Source organism: Chroicocephalus ridibundus, chromosome 9, assembly GCF_963924245.1.
Source record: "Chroicocephalus ridibundus chromosome 9, bChrRid1.1, whole genome shotgun sequence".
NCBI classification, from domain to species: domain Eukaryota; kingdom Metazoa; phylum Chordata; class Aves; order Charadriiformes; family Laridae; genus Chroicocephalus; species Chroicocephalus ridibundus.
The window spans coordinates 28,034,638-28,055,258 of NC_086292.1; the positions used below are offsets into that span (position 1 = coordinate 28,034,638).

General features: G+C 46.9%; 1 protein-coding gene across 3 annotated transcripts in view; it reads right to left on the reverse strand.

Moving 5' to 3' along the window:
* The window catches only part of CSNK1G1 (casein kinase 1 gamma 1), a 109,722-nt gene extending 93,385 nt beyond the window's left edge, over window positions 1-16,337 (reverse strand). For all 3 annotated transcript variants that reach the window (XM_063345582.1, XM_063345584.1, XM_063345581.1), the window contains exon 1: window positions 16,210-16,337. The gene's annotated coding sequence lies outside the window, so the exon portion shown is untranslated. The remainder of the gene's footprint in view (window positions 1-16,209) is intronic.
* Window positions 16,338-20,621: the final 4,284 nt, after the last annotated feature.

Consider the following 20,621-nt stretch of genomic DNA (forward strand, 5'->3'; position numbering starts at 1 on the left):
GAGTAATAAAGATATGAGTATGACAATTCAGGAAGTCCACCAAGTTTAAACTGCGTATTGCATGAAAGTAAGAGGAAGGACTGAGTCTCTTTTTAAGTTCTGAGTCTCATTTTTAAGTTCCATCAGACAAGAGCAACTAGAGACAAGAGCAACTAGAACTTATCACCTGCACCTCCATCCACGTACTGCTCTGGCTGCTGAACAGTTGCAGAAATTATGAATGGATACAGCTCAGAGGACAGCAGCAAAACGCCTAAAGCTGTGTCCTCCGAGAGCCAGAGAGATGAACCAAAGAATACAGCCCACCTAGCTCAACCTCCAGCTTGAAGCAGCAACCATAAGCAGATGTCTGGGAGAAGGAAGGAAGAGGGTAAGCGTACCTAATTTCTCCATGCACTTTTCCACCTCCAGTGGTGTTTGTTTCTGGGCCTTCCCAAGTCAGTTTGGGCGGCTTCTGGGTGTTCAGGAACATTCATAGAATCATCTAGGTTGGAAGGGACCTTTGAGATCATCGAGTCCAACCATCAAAGTTGCAGCCTCTTCATGAGCACATCCAGTTCCTCTCCGAATTTACCCAAACTTTCTGTAGCCACAATAGCCCTTGGCTAGCTCAAAAAGTCCACTATTCGCTGCCTGAAAAAAAAAAAAAAAAACATTCTCCTGCTTCTTCTGAACCCACTCCTGTTAGCTCCATCTGATCATCCCAAATCTCATGGCAGAAGAAGGGGACCACCCTCCCCCATCGACCACTGGTGATCTTGTTGACTTGACCTAACCCACTGCTGACCCGTTAAGGTTAGCTAGATATAAATGACCACTTCTTGTCAGAAGGAAAAGAGTAAGAGACTAACCTTGATTGCATAAACTAAATAAGCAGCATTATGTGCCAACTAGCTGGGAATAAATAAGCAGTATTATTTGCCAGTTATCAGTAGATATTAAAACCTATGTCTAATAGAGCAGAGCGGCAGGGAAGCAGAAAGGATCCAAACTACACATCAAGGCTCTCTGCACTCAAAACACAGAGAGCAGCTGTGTCAAATGGGGAAAAGTCATACCTTGTTGGGTAGATTTTGCTGCCTTTTTGCCAAAACCAAACACATTCAACACCTGGAGAAGAGCTGGACAGACCTTAACAACTGCATTTGAAGCAAAGCTCCTGCCTGGACTCAGTAATTTGCAAATTCCTCCCTGAATACAGCCCAAAGCTGACATCTACATTCACTCTGCTTAACTGGAGAAAAAGAGAGCTTTTATTCTGGCACCGTACTTGGGCACTGCTCACAGCGGTATTTATCGTCTGACACCTAGGTAAAAAAAATGAAAAAATACAAAAATACTGCTGCTTGCAAAAAAAAAAAACCACACTCGACATCTCTCTCTCAATTCCCTTAACTCATGAGTAGCCCACACATTTCAAATGCAGCAAGGGAATGCTCCAAGCAGGTCTAGATCTCAATTTGCCTTTACGAAAGGAAAACAGCAAACACAATTTTTTGAGTTATCTAGTAGCATGCCCAACTGCGATCGCTGCGTGTGTGAAGGTTCGACGTTCCCAGCAAGTGCTGAAACCCACTCGTACTTCTAATGCATCACAGGAGGCCTACATTTTGTTAACAGCAAAATATGGAAGACTTCAAAACTGATGCCAACGGTCTTTGTGATGAAAGGGAACAGAACGGTGCCTCAAATAAGACAAGGCGACTACAAAATTCAGAGAAAACACGTTGGCAAGTTCACATAGAGTGTACTCACAACACAGGAATATCCTGAACTGAAATTCTTTAAGTCTTTTTACTCATCCAGAACAGAGCCCTGCTTACTCCCGGCTAAATTTCATTCTATGAAGTTTTGACTGCCTATACTTACTTGAGATGTTCCCAACACGGAGCTAGACTATGCGTTTCCAGCAGCAAGCAATCAGTCGATATTATGTGGTTCAATAACGCCTTAGGCTGAGTGCATGGAGATGCTCACAAAGACAACCCTATTTTATCCTTTCGACACTTGCCTCTGCTCCTGAAACCCTGACCTGTTTGATACAGCCTCCAAAGCTTGAAACTCAAACTGGGAAAGCCCACCCAAAGAGTATTTTACTTTTCACTTCCAGATGATTTAACCTTTTTCCCCCTCCCAACAGCTGCAGATACTGTGCAAGAAACAGTAGCCTGAAAGAAAGATAGCGTGTGGCTCTGGGAAAAACAAGCACACATCTTAACGTGGAACAACTGCTTTTTATTCTCTTTCACCACAGAGTGAAGAAATAGAGCTTCCCCTTCGGCTTGCCCTGAACCAAGAGCAGAGGGTACCCAAGAAAACAGTGCCAAGTAACTGTCTGGATCATGAGTTCAGAGAGGACAACCAAAATGGAGCGTCCACCTTGATTAAACATTGAGTTATGATAAATATTTAGAAGTGGGATTTTGAACGCTCACTATCTTACCGAAAGAGGCTTTAAGGAACACTCTGATCGCAATCTAGCTTAAGTGCCTCTACACACCTTACACCTTCCTCCAAAACACACGCTACCTGGATCACACACTGCATATTACTATTATCAGGTATGCACTTTGCTCACATTTTAGATATTTTTTTTTTCTTCTTTTCCAAGGATCCCTTTATGGGTTACACAAGTCACACGGCTGATATTCTCCCAGTGTCTGCACAAAGAATGATTCCACTCCCAGTCCCTCTGGGAAGAAAGGTAAACCCCTCCTAAGTCAAGTCTAAAAGAAGTTGTCCCAAACGGCATTTGTCGTCTTAGACACAGTTGAATTCACACTCCCAGGTGTCGATGTCAACCTGGATCATCACACAATAATACTTCAAAAAAAAAAATCTAGTCCAAGGAGTTTTCTTGCAAGATCCCTTTGATTTGCATCTGTAGATGAGTTTCTTCAGTTCTTCATACGTTTTTGAAGGAGAATCAAGCTCCATTAGACTGACCACTCACCTCTCCCAGCCTTCACAGCAAAGATGATTTGCTCGACATTCCCCCACTTAGTTCATTTGTTTACTAAATCATTAACAGACTCTTAATTTAATGCCCTTTAGAATAGCCTGCTCAGCTGATACTCATCAAAAGCCTAAGCACAAGCCAGTAACCCAAACACAGATATTTGAGATCCCTTTTTCCCTGCCTGACAGATTCAGAAAGCTTGCCATGTACTCAGGGGACACCATTGGCTCTCTAAAGAGAGGAGGTGACACTTTCCAAGAAAAGGCCACAAATCTCCATTCATTAAGGCCTATGCTGCTCCTCAAGAGTTTTTGTAGACTTCAAGTTCTTTGCACCTCCTGGTTATCCCTCCTGGTTCTTCTCCTCCACACGTGAACCCCATTTAGGGGAGACCAACAACCCACACGTGCCCCAAAAGTTGGGAAGATGCTTGTAGTCTAGAGCTTACACCAGGATGAAACAGTATCTTCGAAGGAAGACCCAAGCGTGTTCTCCATAAGATGGAGTAACTGAAGAGCTGCAGCAACCCCCAGCAGGAATTCCTGCCTGTTTCTCCTCTGCCTGTGCTTATCAGACCCATTTATGAACAAGTCTAATTCATTATAGCAACAGGAGAAAACCAACCCAACAATACCTGGAGAGCTTTTTGCCAGGTTAGAGAGTGAGGGCAGCTCAGGAACAGGTTTGACAAGCACCAGCAGCAGTACATGGGAAAGCCGAGACCAAAACCTCCCCTTTTGGGCATAGCAGTCACCACCACAGCCTTAGTAGCTTTAACTCTCCACAACAGGATGTTTCAATACCGAGCAAGGTATCGAAACACCGAGTTTCATGTTTAGGTACAAAACTACATCAACAGCTCCTCAACCATGCTAAGACTACTGGCTTGGTAGTTCAATTCCTGATTAAAACTAGATTTTTAGCAGGCATGGATCAGCAAGCTTAGAGACTAAAAAAGCAATCCACAGCTGGTCAGCCACAACATGAACACGAGCAAAACAGCATCAGGAAAATGTTGCTATCATCACTATATATACTTCATGTAATCAGTATGACAGAGAGCAGGACATTTATATGTGCATGCTTCACTAGTTGTTGTGCCTGCCTGGTTCTGGGCTATCAGCCGATCACTGCTTGCAAGGAACGCCCAGCTGCCTGCTGGTCACAATCCCACACTAGGAAAGCTGAAGAGAAGCATTATGAACACCTCCTCCCACTTTCTGCATAAAAAGGTGGAATTTCAAGAATTTTTCCCATTTAAAGGGGCCGAGAACTTCACATTCAATTACTTTCTTCACCTGTTATTTCTAGTTTTTATTTGTGTCATTTCAGTTTCTACCTATCCCACTTTGAAACTCTTTTACACAGAGCATTATGTTGTACAGCAAATCTCCTTTGGATACGGGAGACCTGTGTGTACGGCATGGTGAGAAACAGCTTGAGACTTCCCCTCCTAGGAGTATCCATAAGCCATCTTCCAGAGCTCGTCAGAAAGATTGCCTCCCCACACTGCCCCAATATTCTGGAAAGGTGGGGGGTTCATAAAGGTGGGATAATTGAAATGAGAAGTGTTCTCCAACTATTCTGTCCTGAGAATCTCAGATGCCAGAGGGAGCAGTAAGCTTCCACAACCACTGGATTACGGATTTAGTATGGACACATCTGCCCAGTCCTACCAGCATCCATTTTATGGACATGCTGACCCCAGGTTTGTCTAAACACTTTCTGAATGCACATAAAACATCAGCTTCCACAAACTCCTAGAACAACAAGATCCAGAAGTCCGTCACCTGGTTTTTAAAGAAATCCTTCCAATTCTAAGTGTCTCAGACATTTTAAACTCCCCAGGAGACGCAGCTGCTCCTCTGCCTTCAACTCAACTGCCCTTCTCTGTACGTTTTCCCAGCTCTGCTGAAGACACAACAACCAGAAAATGCACAATGCAATAGGTGTAGTCACACACTCACCCACTGCAATTCACTCAGCGTATTACTCAACGACCCCCGTCCTTAATCAGATTAATATTTCAGCCCTCCAAAAAATAAAACAACAACGTGTAGTACCTGTAGCAAGCAAGAGACCAGGATGCCAACAATAACCGAGTCAATGCCAGGGAGATAAATCCCGACAGCCCCAAGCCGTGCCCATACTAAACAATAAGGGGTTTGCCCACTCACCTGCAAAAGAGTTTCTTTCACAAGCCAAAAAAACCACACCACTCACTGCACTCCGAAACATAAGCAAGCACAGCAGACACTTGAAAATCCTGTTCGTCTTCCCAGCAACAACTCTTCCCATTCAGCTGGCAGCGTGCTACCAACTTCAGAGAAGTTTGGCATTTTTCGAGGATGGCAGAAGAGCTCCAGAAGCCCGATTACACATTGAAGGCATCTTCTTCATTACACTCATAGGATGAATTATGTATTTAATTAGAAGCAGCCTTTACGAAAAGCTGCTATAGTTGAACATGGAGGATAAGTCTCACTTCACACAAGGAGGCAAACCCACGCAATAAAGTAGATGCCAGAACCGTCCACCTCTGTGCACCGTCTCACACACACTGAAAACTTCTCCCAAAAGCTGGAGTAAAGCACTGTTTTGTACAGATAAACTTAACTTTACCTCAACGGCAAACATTACCATTCACACAGTTAGGAAATCGCATCTGTATGAAGCCACTTTGATTCAAGTTCCACTTTCAATCCCTAATCTTCAGTGTAGCTGTCAATTAGGAGTGTTCATTACCAAGTAATCTGCTCTCCGCACCACATGGCATTTGTCTTCTTTGAAGGCTTAATGCCCACAGGTGAGGATCACTTTGTGCCAGTAGATCCCTTGTAGACCTTTCAAACTGTAGGGAATTAATCACTGCCAACAGTAGCACTGGAAGCATAAGCCGATGATCCACCACAAAAAGCTTTTCGGTGTCACCGAGCCTCAAAGCTCCATCCACAGTAGAAAAGCAGCCTTTACATTTTGATATAGACACAAGTAGAAAAAGTCCTTGCAACACAAGGTCATACCTAGCTTGCTAGAAGACTAAATTTAGCCACCTGTGCCTCAGGCAAGTCTGTTAGTTAGGGGAAGCTCGGATACTGGTGTTGAGCACTGGTCCAAGGGTAACTCCCTTGGAAGACTTGACTCCATTTAATTGCAAATGATCTGAAAGCTATTAACAGAAAACCTGATCTCAATTCATCAAAGAGGAGATGTATTTGAACACCATACAAAACTAGCATGACACTGCGATGCTGCTTTAAGGTTGTGTGCTCGAGTGGTGTAAACTATTACTACATTTGATGTTAGAGTCGGTAAGAGAGGAGCTCAAGGAGATGTAACAGATGGGGTTTCAGCACAAGTGTATTTTAGAACACCTCCTTAGCAAGCATATTTCCTACTCTAACACGCCTTGTGCTACAGTTATGCTATAGAAGAGCAGATCAACGAGAACACAGGGATTATTCCAAGCTTTTGTAAATGTTAGCAGAGACTGATTGAACAGTTTGTGAAGACAAGCCCCAGTTTACCAAAAGGTGTCACAGCGAACAGCTTTGTCAAACATTTAATAATTTTCCAAGCCAAAAAAGATGGTGATGACTCAGATTCTTCAGCTGTGTTAGGTCTTAGGATCAGTATCAGCCACAAGCCCACAGAAGGACCACAGCGTTCAACTGAGGTCTGATACCTAGGATCACTGCAAGCATTCAACAGAATCTACCCGTGGAAAAAAAAGAAGTTACAGAATCTGGTTTCAAGATACCACTAAGGAATATCTACATCATCTGCCTCAGCCCTGCAGGCCTTCAGAGACCCCAAAGAACCTATTTTGTTGCAAGAAACCCAAATAGGAGTATTAGCTCGATCACACAAGCAAAACCAAGATTACCAAGATGACTGTCCCAAGTGCAAATGAGCACAAGGTTTCTTACAGTAGATGTTGAGTATATACAGTCCAGCTAGACACCTGTAAGTCACACTGCATCCCCTCGAGTCTCTGCAGACAGATGGTAGCACAGAAGGCTGCCTGAACATCCTACGGTCACCCCGCACATACCTGCTCTGACCTCTGAACCTGTCCCTGCAGCATTCCCAGCCAGGAGGATGCCGAGACCCTCAAGTTCTCCAGCTGATAGCTCAAGGTTTTGGCTTGCAGCATATCACCACAGCAGCCAAAAGTTACCCCCAAAAACCCTGTCTTCCATCATGTTGTAACACTCAGTTTTCTGCAAAGACCAGAAAGAACAGAACAAGTGGTTCCAAAACACCACACTCCCAATCATAGATCTTGACAAGTGAAGGCACTCTGGCACATGCAATAACTACTAACATTTAGAAACGATAAAAAACACTGAGTACCAGTGCTGTATCCAGTAAATCTAGACAAAAACAAAGGACTGCATATTGGTTTGGAGCCCAATACCAGTTTTCGATCTTAACTACTGAATAACATAAATTTCAGTGGAGATATTCTTCCTGCTGAAGCAGAGCACAGCCTAACTATGATTTACCAGCACTGGAGTTGCATCTATCACCAGTAAAACTGATGCCTCAGCACTGCCAACACAGCACAGAGCTTTTTCAGAATTAGAAACCTGTCAAAACCTTTCCAAACAGAGGACAGCTGGGAACCAATATCAGACACCAAAGTGGCTGCAGGCCTGATCTCAGCTGCAGGATGATCACCCAGAGAACCTGAGGACCTCCAAGCCACCTAACCTGGCACTGATGCTAAGCCAGCTGAGGTAGTCCATGGTTAGCAAAATGGGACCACAACCACAGAGCAAGCTTTTTTCAGGATGGGGAAGACCCTCACTACCTGGTGGACACACATAGCACGCATTTTCGAAGCCTTTATTTCCACCTAAGAAGTTACTTAATGCATGTGTTGCCACAATCCCTCCCTCCCAGTGCAAACCAGTGTTGTGACCTGCTCCTGCAGCCCTGCCAAAAAGCAGCAGTAAGAACAAGTCTTCATGAACCTTCTAAAGGTGAGACCTTTGAAGTCTACCTTAGACTTGAAAAGAGACAACTACAAAGTATGTGGTCTCTGCTTCATTAAAATAAGGTGTTACAGGTTCTTAAGTTTCATTTGTTCATTGAAACTTGTTCTTTTAAGATCTAGGAAATAAAAACAAGCTGTAGAAACTAGCCTTGCATGTCACAAAGGAAAACAGTTACAAGGTACCTAAGGACAACCAGACTAGCCAAAACAGGCTTGCTACAGAACTTACAATTAAGCAACTTTTATCAAACTTCAAAAAAGTTGAATTGTTTCGTTACACTTGCCAGAACTGGCACTGCCAATGGAACAATATTATAAGCCGTGTTTTAGAGAACTTCCTCTCATTTGTTTTTTAATAGACCTAAGTAAGCAGAAGTCAGATCGACAAGGAATTTTGAGTCACAAGGAATGAAAGCTTGAAATTGCTACTCTTCAGAAACCCACCTAAAGAGTTTTATCCAAGAGTAGCAATAACTCAATTCATATGCCGCTCCTTGCTATGAGGAAGACTGGAAAGATGCAGACAGACACCTTTCAGGGTAGTTTCTCCTGTAGTGTGCTCTCCATTAACACAAAGGACGAAAACCAACCACATCTGGATCTATCCTCTGACTTATAACTCAGAAATCAATGTGGAGCAGTTAGAAAAGGAACAGTTTGGTTTGTTATTTCTACGAACGAGATGTTACCCTAATTACAGGTGCAGAAGAGGTAAGTGTTTAAGAAAAAACACATGCAGATTTCCACCTCCTAAGCACCCAAGATTTTCTGCTACATCGGGTGAGTTGAATTATGAACTGAGCTCCATAGCAAGTTGATAAGATGGAAGTGGACCATATTTTGCAAGAGAAAACAAATACGTTCAAGAAACACATACTTCAGACTGATTTTCCTCAGAGTTCAAGCAGGTTTCTCCTACAGCTTAATTCACCTAGCTTCAGCACTGAACTACGGCGATTCCTTGTGGGTTGGAGAAAAGGAGTTGCTCTATGGAGAGCAGGAATTCCAGTGTTTTCTGAGCATCACCAAACTGCATGAACTCACCAAGCCTTACCAACAGACATTAAAACACATATATAGGACAGCAACTACTCAGGATATTTAATAAATGATGTGGTCTCCTCTAATGTACTATGTGCAATATGGCCAGCTCATTTTAGTAGACTACAGAAACACAACAGCTTCAGAAAAAACAACAGCAGATTCAGGACTGCAGAGAAACCTTCACTTCTTTGTAAACAGACACAATTTTCACAGCCTAAAGGAATGTCATAATATAATCATAAGAAAGGGGGGGGGGGGGGGGAAGAGCAGGATAGCAGAAGCAGACAGGAAAGTAGTTTCCCATCTCACCACTGAACATCCCCAATTCCCACATTAAATGCTAGGAGCAGCAAATCCAAGCTATTCAATTGTCTTCCACAAAGCAGAAACTGTCAGGCTAATCTTCAGGGTAGAATTGCTGTCAACTCTTCAGGCTATTAACTTATTATCCAGAAGAGATTTGCTCACAGATGAGCAAACCAAAACAGGAGATTCAGACAGGTAAGAGACACCCATCCATCTTGGAAGATGAGCTGCTCTAAATAGATCTTACAGGAAGGAATAACATATGAAAAGCCAGGAGAAGATGGTGGTAATCTCACACTGATCACGTTTCGTTGTTCATTTTCCCACCTTCTAGAAATAAGTGGTCTTGTAAGAGGCAGGTAGTATCTGATGAACCAGAAATCAAACAGGTATTTTAACTCCATGTTAAAATACCTCCTCCTTCTATTAAAAAAAAAGAAAGAAAGGTCTAGGAGGATTTAATACGGAATATAGTGATGAAGCAGGCACAAGTCTGAGATTTTACCTCTCCCTAGAGCCACAGAATGGTTTGGGTTAGAAGGGAACTGTAAAGATCACCTAGCCCAACCCCCTGCCCTGGGCAGGGACACCTCCCACCACACCAGGTTGCTCCAAGCCCCGTCCAACCCGGCCTTGAACATCTCCAGGGATGATGGGCATTCACAGCTTCTCTGGGCAACCTGGGCCACTGTGTCACCACTTCTATGATAAAAAGTTTCTTATGTCCAATCTAAACCCACCCCCTTTCAGTTTAAAACAACTGCCCCCTGTCCTGTCACTGCAGGCCCTGATAAAAAGTCTGTCTTTCTTTTAAGCGCCCTTTATATATTGAAAGGCTGCAGTAAGGTCTCTCCAGATCCTTGTCTTCTCCGGTCTGCAGAACCCCAACTGTCTCAGCCTTTCTCCATAGCAGAGGTGCTCCAGCCCCCTGACCATTTCCATGGCCTCCTCTGGACCCATTTCAACAGGTCCATGTCCTTCTTGCACTGGTGTCCCCAGAGCTGGATGCAGTGCTCCAGCGGAGTCTCATAAAAGCAGATGGGGAGAATCACCTCCTTGAAGGCAATTCCTTTACATCCCGCAGACCGTGCTGTCCACACTGGCATTTCAGCCACTGTAGACTGAAGCCTTCAGTCACCTCATCTCTCTGCAGGTCAATGTGACCACTGCCATAATTTCATCAAAGCCAGGAACTTTGCAGGACACCAAAGGGTGTATCTTCAGTGACTACCTGTTTGCACAGGAACACACACTACTAAATAACACCAGGAAGGAGCCACTGCCCATGGTCCAAAGGTACAGCCAGCATACGATGGGGTTATGCGATGGCATCTCAAAGAATTGCTCCCGCGCTCAGGCTCGGATTCATTGGGAATTGAGAAGGTTTTTGGACAACTGGAAGCCTGTACAAGAACAAGGACTGAATTAATCAAAATAGCAACTAGACACTGACACTTGCAAACAAGACTGAAAGCTCCTCTGACACTTCAGAAGTAGAGAGGAGAAAGCCAGCAGATGCAGAGGAGCGTATATTTGAGGACGATGCAGCTTTTTGGGGAAAAGCAGCTGATTCATAAGAACTTCACCTCCTCAAAAGCCCCTACAGATGGGGCAAGAATGAGCCATGTAAAAATCAGAAGCTAGAAAAACCAACACAGTACAAGTAAAATAAGATGGAAAGACAAAACCGAGGCACAAGTGTGTTTCTTCACAAATGCCAAAGTCTAGAAGATGGAAAAACTCAAATGTCTGTTTTTAAAGTGATAAAATGGGTGTAACGGGTTCATTCAAAACAGAATGGAAGGCAGATAAGTCAACAGGACTTCAAAGTATATGAGGACTAAACAAGCTTTTAGAGGACCTAAGCTTTCTTTAGCATCCACCATCATTCGAGCAATCTACATTTGCTGTGTCAGCAAGAAATACCCTGTAAATCACAATTCCAAGCTTAAACCAAAAAAATACAGTCTCAGCCACCCAAGCAGCGAGAGCAGCTGTCACACTATCACCAGGGGGTTGTGCAAGCAGAAAACGTGGCATTACATAGAGACTTCAGATACCTCTGTGTAAACTGCGCGAGTGTCAGGTAATACATAACACCAAGAGTAAGTTATTAAATAGTATAAAGCGACTCCTCCCCAGCAGCAGATGAGAGAAGCAGCAATTCCTGCCTTCACCTTGATCAGCAGCTGGAGAAGTGGTGTGAGCCCCTGCTGTGCCATCTGATCATGCCACAGGAGTGATGGAAGCCAATCCAGCCAGTACCGCAAGGCTAAATGTCCAAGAAGGAAACTAAACAAGAATTAGTAAGGTTTGATTATAGAAAAAACAGGAAGTCTCATGATTTACTACTCGGCTAAATAATTACTATACAATGTCTCCCAAAAATTAAAACTGTGTTTTACGGCCAACGTGCTGAGCTTGGCCACCTCTGCTGTCCCTGCTTGACCCCAGTAAAGCAAGCCAAGCAAATAAGGTTTCAGCTGGCAAAGGACCACTGAGAAGACAAGGCGACAGCAGCAACCTCACTTTACATACAGAATCGCCCTGGAGCAGGACGGGGAAGTTCCCCGCATGGTTTCTTGGTTAAAGCTGCACCAAGGCACCTGAGAGACACTTGCACCAGCTTTCACAGAGCAATTCAGAGGCATCTGAGCAAGTACAAACCAGGCAGCCACGCTGGGCAAATCAGAGTTGTCCTAAAGAATGGACTAAACGGACGCAGCACTAATTCTATTTTGCAAAATGAAGTCGCGACTCAGGAGTCAGTTGGAGGTGGTTGTCTGTCTTTTCTTCTTTTGCAGGAGGCTGAGCACATCAACAAGGAAGAGGCAGCTGATAGACTTCATTGAAAAAAACAAGCATACTACATGACAAGATCCTTCAAAGCTCTTTGGAGAGCAAAACTCTAAGATAAAAGGAAAAATCCTTCAAATACATAAATAACTGGTTTAAAAAAAAAGATAAGGAAGGGGGAAGAAAGGCATCACTGGTCAGTTTTGTAGCAGGGGGGACTTGCCAAAGGCTTCTGCTCCGCTCAACTACATTGAGCCATGCAAGAGAAGGCAGTACTAAGATGACAACATTTGCTACTCTGAATAATTCAACATGATCAGTAAATAAGAGCAGTGACTCTAAGGAATTGCAGTAAAATCTCGTGATACGAGTGGGTGATATAATTCAAAGCACAGCACATCAGGAACAACCACCCTAACTTCAACTTAAAAAAAACTGACAACATGACAGACTGAACTCAAGCCAACACTGAGGAACAGGACACCGGGGCTACAGAAGAGCATTCCACAAAAACTGTAGCTCCATGTTTTTTTCATCACTAGCAAACTAGCAGAATGTCTGTAATTACACAGACAACAACATAGAACAAAATACAAATCCACAGCATACTGTGTTTTCTAAAGAGGCACCCGCACCATAAATATCACCTGCTGATCCAATCAGCACCTCTGCCAACCTCCTCCTGCCACCCCTGCCTCAAGGAGGCTGGAGCAGAGCTGCCAATGGCATGAAGAGCAAGAAGAGACATGGAAAGGGAAGCCTACACAGATGAGGACAATTCAGCCGAGCCAAGAGACCACCAGGAATGCAAAAAGTAGTCTCCTAAAATCATGAAAGTGAAGAAGTAATTTCTTCTGAATTTGTTTCTTGCTAGTTTTTTTTTGGACACCCCACCCCGTTCTTGTTTTCTGTCTCTCCCTCACGCGCAGACCACGTAATGAGTAGCCTACACACTCGGTGTCCAGCTTTGTCTCTCTCCGTGCCAGGCAGTGAATATCAAGATGGTTCAAAGTGAGAGGGCAAATGCATGGAAGAGAAGTGTGAAGGTTACTAAATTCAACCACCTGGGTCAGGGAGGTCATAAACTGCTGGGGAAAGAAAAATAAAGCAGTATTTCCCCAGATTAGATCTGCTGTATTTGTGTACTCCCCTCCCCAGGCATCTGCTACTGGTTACTAGTGAGCAGGATACTAGGCCAGATGGATTCCTGGTCTCATCTGGTAGCACTTTTTAAGGCATTATACAGGATTTCATCTGTTAACCTGAAAATACACAGCAGCCGATTGCTTCAGAAGGGCTGAAAATTAGTTTAAAAACCACAAAAAAGGGGGCAATCTCAGCATCAGGAAAGCTGCAAGTGGCTGTGGACTAGGCTGCACTTGCAATCTCACCCAGCTCATAACTCCCCTCGCAATGGAGCTCTGCCAACCTGCCTACTTGATCGCTCCCACCAGAACATTCCCCATCCACGACTTCGGCATAAGAAGTCAAATTGTTGTCAACACGGAGAACCGGACACTCCGACGGAAGAGTAAGACAGATGGACTTGAATGGGGCAAGGTCATACACTTCAGACTTCACAAGAAATGGTACTATGAAATAGAAAGCTCTTTAATCCCAGGAAAAATAGAGACACGCAGGTTATTAACTTGTTGCTGTGAGCCACCAACCTGACTCAGCCATGAAGGATACCAGCACAAAGAAGTTACCTGCAACACCCCACAGCATCCCAAAGAGACCTCCCCTACCATTCTATGCCCTGCTCTGGTTAGGGGCCTTCAGGGATTAGCTTTAAGCAAACACGTGCGCAGAAGAGATCGAGAGAGAACCTGGAAAAGAGTGACTGCAAGGCTGGCATGCACAGATTGAAAATAAGAAGCCAAGAGTTGAGCGCTTTCTGAAAGCACCAAAGGAGAGAAGAGCTGTTTTTATAAGAGGCAACACTGGCACAAACAGATAGGTACAGACTGGTCACAAATAAATTTGTTGTGAGAATCTGGTGCAAGTTTCCAACCATCGTGGCCAGAGGATAACAGAAGAGCTTTCCACATGAAAAACGCAGCAGAAACCCAGACTGGCCTAAACTGGCAAGGACTTCAGGCCAGCAGTCAAAAATACACTGCTATAGACCTGCAGAGTGAAGCACAGAGCTGTGCCTCGTCTTCCTCGCACACTAACAGCTCTTAAAAAAATAAAGGCGGCACCAGCTGGACACTTTGCTGAGTCCAGAAAAAGCAATTTTGGGGCAGGCAACGTTTGAAGAAATACTTGTATCTAAACAAAGTTTAGGTACTTATGCAAGGTGTAAGTGTAAAGCACTGATTTTATCAAGCAGATAGTCTAATATTTCAAAAGAGTCAGCAATATTTTTGCCAAAAGGCTGCAATATCAGCTGTACCAGGGTACCACTACACCAGCAGCTGGGATCTCAATAAGCAGAACAGAGACTTGCCTGGCCATTTCTCACCATGATCCTCCACACTTTTCAAGTACATCAGATTTTTTTTAAAATAAGAATTATATTTTTTTATTCCACACCACCAGGATATTTAAATACCTTTCTTATCTAGTGGCACCTTGCTGGTGGTCACCTTCCCCATATCTCTTGCTGATATTTATCATTGGCAGCATCTCCAGCTCACCCCTGACTCAAAGAGCGCTAGCGTCAGCCAGCTTCACGTGAAGACCACCACTCTGTGCATCTCTCTACAACAGCATCATAATAAAACCCAAATTCTCCTATCAGTAATGTTTCACCGCCCAGGCAACACTTCCAAAACTTCAGCAACTGGCAGGCAGCAATGAATCCTCCATGGCTTTTGTAGTCTGAAGAAAGCAACCTCCCCAAACTCGTAACTCAAAGGCACTCTTTGTATTTTTTGGAATGCATCTCTGGGAAAGCGCTACTAATATTCGATAAGAGTTTCTCAACGGGAACAAAGCTCACACTTCTCAGTTCACCCATCCTCCTCTCCCAGCAGGCTGGCAGAAACCAAGTTACCACCAGAGTATTAAAGATGTGTAGAGAATATGGTTTATTTAGGTAAATCACAGCCAGGAGCTGGGGAAGGAAAAGGCAAACTTGGGGAGTGGCAGCACAAGCTGGTTACACATATGCATTAGGTCACTGATAAAAAAAAATAATCAAGTCTGAGATCACACCCATGACAGTGTGACTTCAACCAGGCCACCGAGAGCCTGATAACGAGAAAGGGAGAAGGCGAAAACCTCACATGAAGTTGGGATGCAGCAGGTATTAACAACTGACCGTGAGCTTGGACTCGGTACACGACACCTCCTATGAACTGAGAAGTCAAGCTGCTGTTGAGAAAGGCAGAAGAGGACAGTCGCCAGCAGTCAAACGGAGTGGAAAACAGAAGACGACAATCCCACGAGCAAATTGTCCAAGACAAGCCTTAAACCCTTAAAGTTTCATACAGTGCACATTTATAACTATCCCAGATAAGGGGGGAACACACAACTTCACACAAATAAGCTGTAAATACACTCAACGCGTTATGATTTGTCCTCCTCAGACCTGGCAGGACGACCAGGCTAAGGAGGAGCTCCCAAACACCTCCTCCGGCCGGCGTCCTGCCCCGGGCTGCCAGCGACGGACGGGACCGCGGCTGTCAACCCGCGCCCCTTGAGGTGACCCCTCCTTCCACGGACAACCCGGCAGGGCGGCGGTGCGGGGTCCGGCCCGGTTCCCCTCGCCCACGCCCGGGGGGAGGCGGGACCCCCCGCCCCGGCGCCTCCCGGAGCTCAGCTCAGCCAACAGCCCGACTCCCTCCGGGCTCTCCCGGGCCGGTTCAAGGAAGCTCCGCCGCCGCCCCAGCGCCGGCCCCTGCCCTCTCCCGCCGCCGGAGACAGCCAGTCCGTGCGCCGGCCCCGCGCCGCTCCTCCGCTGGGCTGGGGCCCTTCACGCCGGGAGAACCGCGGCCCAGCACCGGAGAGGGCTGAAGTGGCGAGCCCCGCGGAGCCTCTGCCGCCACGGCGGGAGGCGCGGCCCCGGGAAGGCGGCCGGGCCTGGCCGCGGAGCGAACCCCTCGCCCCGCACCGCCCGGGCCCAGCAGCGACGGTGGCCCCGCCGCCCCCCTACCTGGCTGATGCGGCGGCGCTGGGCTCCCCGGGCGGGCTGGGCTGGGCCGGGCCCCGCCGCTGCTCGCCCCGCCGCGGCTCCTCCCTCCGCCGCGCTCGACGGGGAGGGCCCCCGACCCGGAAGCGCTCACCCTTTAACCCCGCCCCGCTGCCAGCACCGCCCTATGGCAGCAGCGCGCCCGCGCCGCTCGCAACAACTTCCGGGGCGGCGCGGCGGCGGGCTCGCCTTAGCAACCGCGTTGCGTTGCTAGGCGGAAGTGGCGCCCGGCGGGGCAGCGGGCAGGCCCCGGCGGGGTCGGGGGGGAGCGGGATGGCGACCGGTGGCCCCGCCGCAGGACCGGGCCCTGCCGGGGCTGGGAGAGGGGGACAGCGAGCAGGGACGCGCCTGGGGCTCAGCAGCCCGCCGCGCCACAGCCCCGGCGGCTTCCCGCCCTGCAGAACCCGCCGCGCCTGTGAGGGAGGGAGCGGGGGCGGAGGGGGGAAGCTGTCCATAAACTGGGTAAAAATACCCACGGAAAACTGGGGGATAAAATGGAGATCTTCAACTCGTCCTTGCCTCGAATTGCCTTCACCTGCAGCACCTCCAAGGGCTGTTTGGAACAAGGGCGGCAAAGTGCTGTCGGAGGGAAAACGTGGCTCAGGGAACATGTCACATCCCGATAAATGGCCATCGCTGCCTGGCTTTTACTAGCCACCAAGGAAACATCCTGCTAAACAGTCATCACTTCCCAGCTTTTAGTAGCCACCGAGGAAGCGTGACAGCACAGGAGCAGAAACCCACCAGGTGCCATCACCTGGATCCTCCCAGACCGCTCCTGGCAAAGAACTTGATGTTTCCCACACAAAGGTTTTCAATCACAATATGCCTTGAAAATAGTTAAAAAACACCATCAGGAAAACCTTCATCCCCAGCGCACTGGCCCCCGAGCCCCTGGGCAACCTCATTAACCGGCCACGCAGTCACCCCTCGTCAGCGCGTGGCCCCCACTAAGCATGAGCCACAGGTTAATTTTGAAAAATCACCTGGAAAATCTGTTTAGAACCAGAATTTAGTCTTTAAAATTATATATTTTCCCCACTACCTCGTATTCCTGAGATTAGGCTTGTCAATTTTCTACTGGTGCCACAATCAAGCAGAAAATAAAGCCTGGTTTTGGTAAAAATTGCTAATACTTCACTTTAGCTTTTTTGCTTACTCTTTCTTTTATTACATATGAGCAGCCTGCTGACTCAGTTACAATATTACACCTTTTAAGTCGACGATATTAATATCAAAAATAAAATGCTTTTCATCCATCCAGCCACCTAAAGAGCCCGTCCTGGCATCACCGTGTCTAATGCTGTCCCAGCTTCTGCTCTGGGATGAGTATTTTCTGCACTTCTTTGTCTCTTTCTGATATTACAAATGAAAAAAAATAAATATTAGCATCACCCCGTTTTGATAAAGGGAAGAGGCACCGGGAATTAAGTACTTTTGAAAGTAAGGAGAAAACTCATTCAATGCGCATCCCGCTTTGCATTTTGATCGTTCAGACAGGAGCTGTACCATCATCTGGTTTCTCCCCATTTCTGCTCTGAACCATCCGGGAGCTCGCGTCTTAATTCTGAAAAACCATTTATCATCAAACAGTTTTAGTTTAATAATTAATTTTATTAAATTTATTTAATAAATATTTATTTAATTTTATTTATTTTAGTTTAATAATTAATTTTAGTTTAATAATTCTTTCGGTCAGTTCTCATTAGCGCTGTGATGATGCTCTGGGAGTTTAACGGGAGACCGGCCCACGTGTTGAAATATGTCTGGGGTAGAAGTGGTGTCCTGGTTTGAGCGACACAGGACTGATTTATCTTCTAATGCTTGGGAAAACTGCGTTTTTAGAAGACTCTGGTGTCTGAATTCGTGAAAATATTTACTTTAGAGCCAGCTATGGTATTGTTTCAAGGTCTCAGTGTTTCCAAGCCTTGCCAGGCACGGGGATGAGGAGGAGCGAGACCCAGGCACTTGCCCCAAGCTGCCAGCAGGGTCATTTCATCCCATGAATGTCACATTCCATAGAAATTAGAAGGTTTGCTGAGGAGTTCTCTCTCTCCCTTGCTGGCTGCCATCCTGAGCACTCCTCGCCCCGGTGCCAGAGCCCTGAGCCCTTCCCTTCCTCCCGCAGCCGCAGCACTCGCAGGGTCCCACATTGGCTGTCCCTGCGGGGAGCGCACGGCTTCTGCTGGTGGAATGGGCTGGGTGTAATTCTTGTGTGTTTCATATTGGTATCAGTATCGATATTGGTTCTTTAGTATTATTAATGTTAATTAAATACTCCTATTATATCTGTTTATATTTCAGCCCTCGGATTTCCTTATTCTTCCCCAATTCCCCTTCCTGGGTGGGGAAGGCTCATCAGGTGATAGAATAATTGTCCAAACAACAATAAATTGTTGTGGGCTCCTCAAACCATAACAAGGGGGCTCACAGCTGACCCAGAAACATCTCAGGTGGGTTAGGACCCCCCCACCGGAGGTTCTACTGGCCAACACTTGGCTCCACATCCTCTGCCAAGGAAGGAGAGAAGCCGGGCCGATTCCTGAGAATGGAAACGTCCTGCTTTTATTCTTGAAACTGCTGCAGCGTCTGCGGTTGGGATGAAGCAGGCCATTGCGGCCAGGCGGCCAGCGGGAGCTGGTTGGCAGGACAATACCCCTTTGTGCGGGGCAGCGGGAAGGACAATGAAGCTGCTGTTCGGGGTCAGGCACAGGGAGGCACCACCCCGACACCAGCGCCGGGGCAGCGTGGGCAGGGGGGGCACCTCGCAGGACACCAGCGCAAAGAGACCTCGCATCCTTCTGGGTACCGCTGGCCATGAGCGTGCAAAGAGGAAAAAAACCACAAAGTCAGAGAAAACCCAAAGATTAAACCAGCATTTTTTGGCAGGAATGCGAGAGCAGAGGAGCAATCACATAGAATGAGAAGGTACCAGGGCCTTGTCCTTCTTTCTCCCGATGGAAACGGCGCCTGCAATCATTCAATTCAGAGCAGGAATATACGTGAAGAGGTTTGGCTTTTACCAAAATTAACAGGACTCCTGTGCGAGAGGGCGTCCTGTGCAGTTCCCTTAGCGTAAGCAGGCAGCTTCTTAACTCCAGACTGTGGCGTCTGAGTGGGAAATAAAAAAGCCGGCGGTGTTAAGCGGACATCGTATGTGCCACAGTGCAGCATAATTTGGTAACAGCTTTTTTTTTTTTTTTTAAGGCAAACCCTTGAAAGTCAGAAAAAGAGCTGAAAACCCCTTGCCTGGGGGACAAGGTCCCAGATGTTTTGCCATGGATTCCCATGGCGGGGTGGGAAGGTGCAGCCCGACAGCTGATGGCCCTTTGCCCCCTCCCCTCCGCCCGCGTCCCCACGGAAGGACATCTGCTCACCCCACCGACCAGCTGCCCCCTGCACGGCACCGGCTGCGGCAGAGCTGGGAGAGATCCTTCCAGCCCAGCCGAGACACAGCCAACAGAAATGTTTGGTCCCTCCTGTTCCGGAGACGAGGGCAGAAGGACTGTGCCAGGAAAAGCTTGAAAATGCTCTGGAGCAGCAGGATTTTGTGATTATCCCATGTTATTTAAAGAGGGAAAAGCTTTAGGCCACGGGGATGGAAAAGGATGGGGTCCATCCCACCACATTCTCTTGCCCAGACAAAGATAATTTTGCCCCCTAAGGTTAAAACAACACATTAGACCCTTAGGATTTCTTATCTTCTAAGCACCACCATCTCCTCTCCCAAACACCCGCTTTGTGCTCGTTTTGCAGTTGCTTTTGAAGCATCCAAGAGCACTTACTGAAAGACACATCCAGTTGTTCCAGCAGCGACCCTCCCCGTGCTCTCACCCCACCTCCACATCCCCCTTGGCTATTCTCCCACCTTGCCACCCCTCACCCTTTTCCCCCTTCCCACCCCCACAGGGCTCAGTCCAAGCACTGGCATAGGTGGAGAAGGGGCGTTTTGGACATTCCATGGGGAACCAGCTCTTTTCCCAGGGTAGAAACCTTGCTTCTGCTGGCCTGGGCTGGCCTGATGGACCAAGAGCCATTGAGGAGTCAGGACCAGCAATGACCCACTCGCAACATCGGTCCATCCAACATCCCAGAGGAAAGGTCTGGGTGCCACCAGCCTGGGTCAAAAGGACCTGACCTCCCTGCACCTCATGAGGAATAACTCCATACACCAGGACAGGTTGGGGGTGACCTGCTGGAGAGCAACTCTGCAGAGAGAGACCTGGGAGTCCCGGTGGACAACAGGATGACCACGAGCCAGCAATGTGCCCTTGTGGCCAAGGTGGTCAATGGCCTCCTGGAGTGCATTAAGAAGAGCGTGGCCAGCAGGTGGAGGGAGGTCATCCTCACCCTCTGCTCTGCCCTGGGGAGGCCAC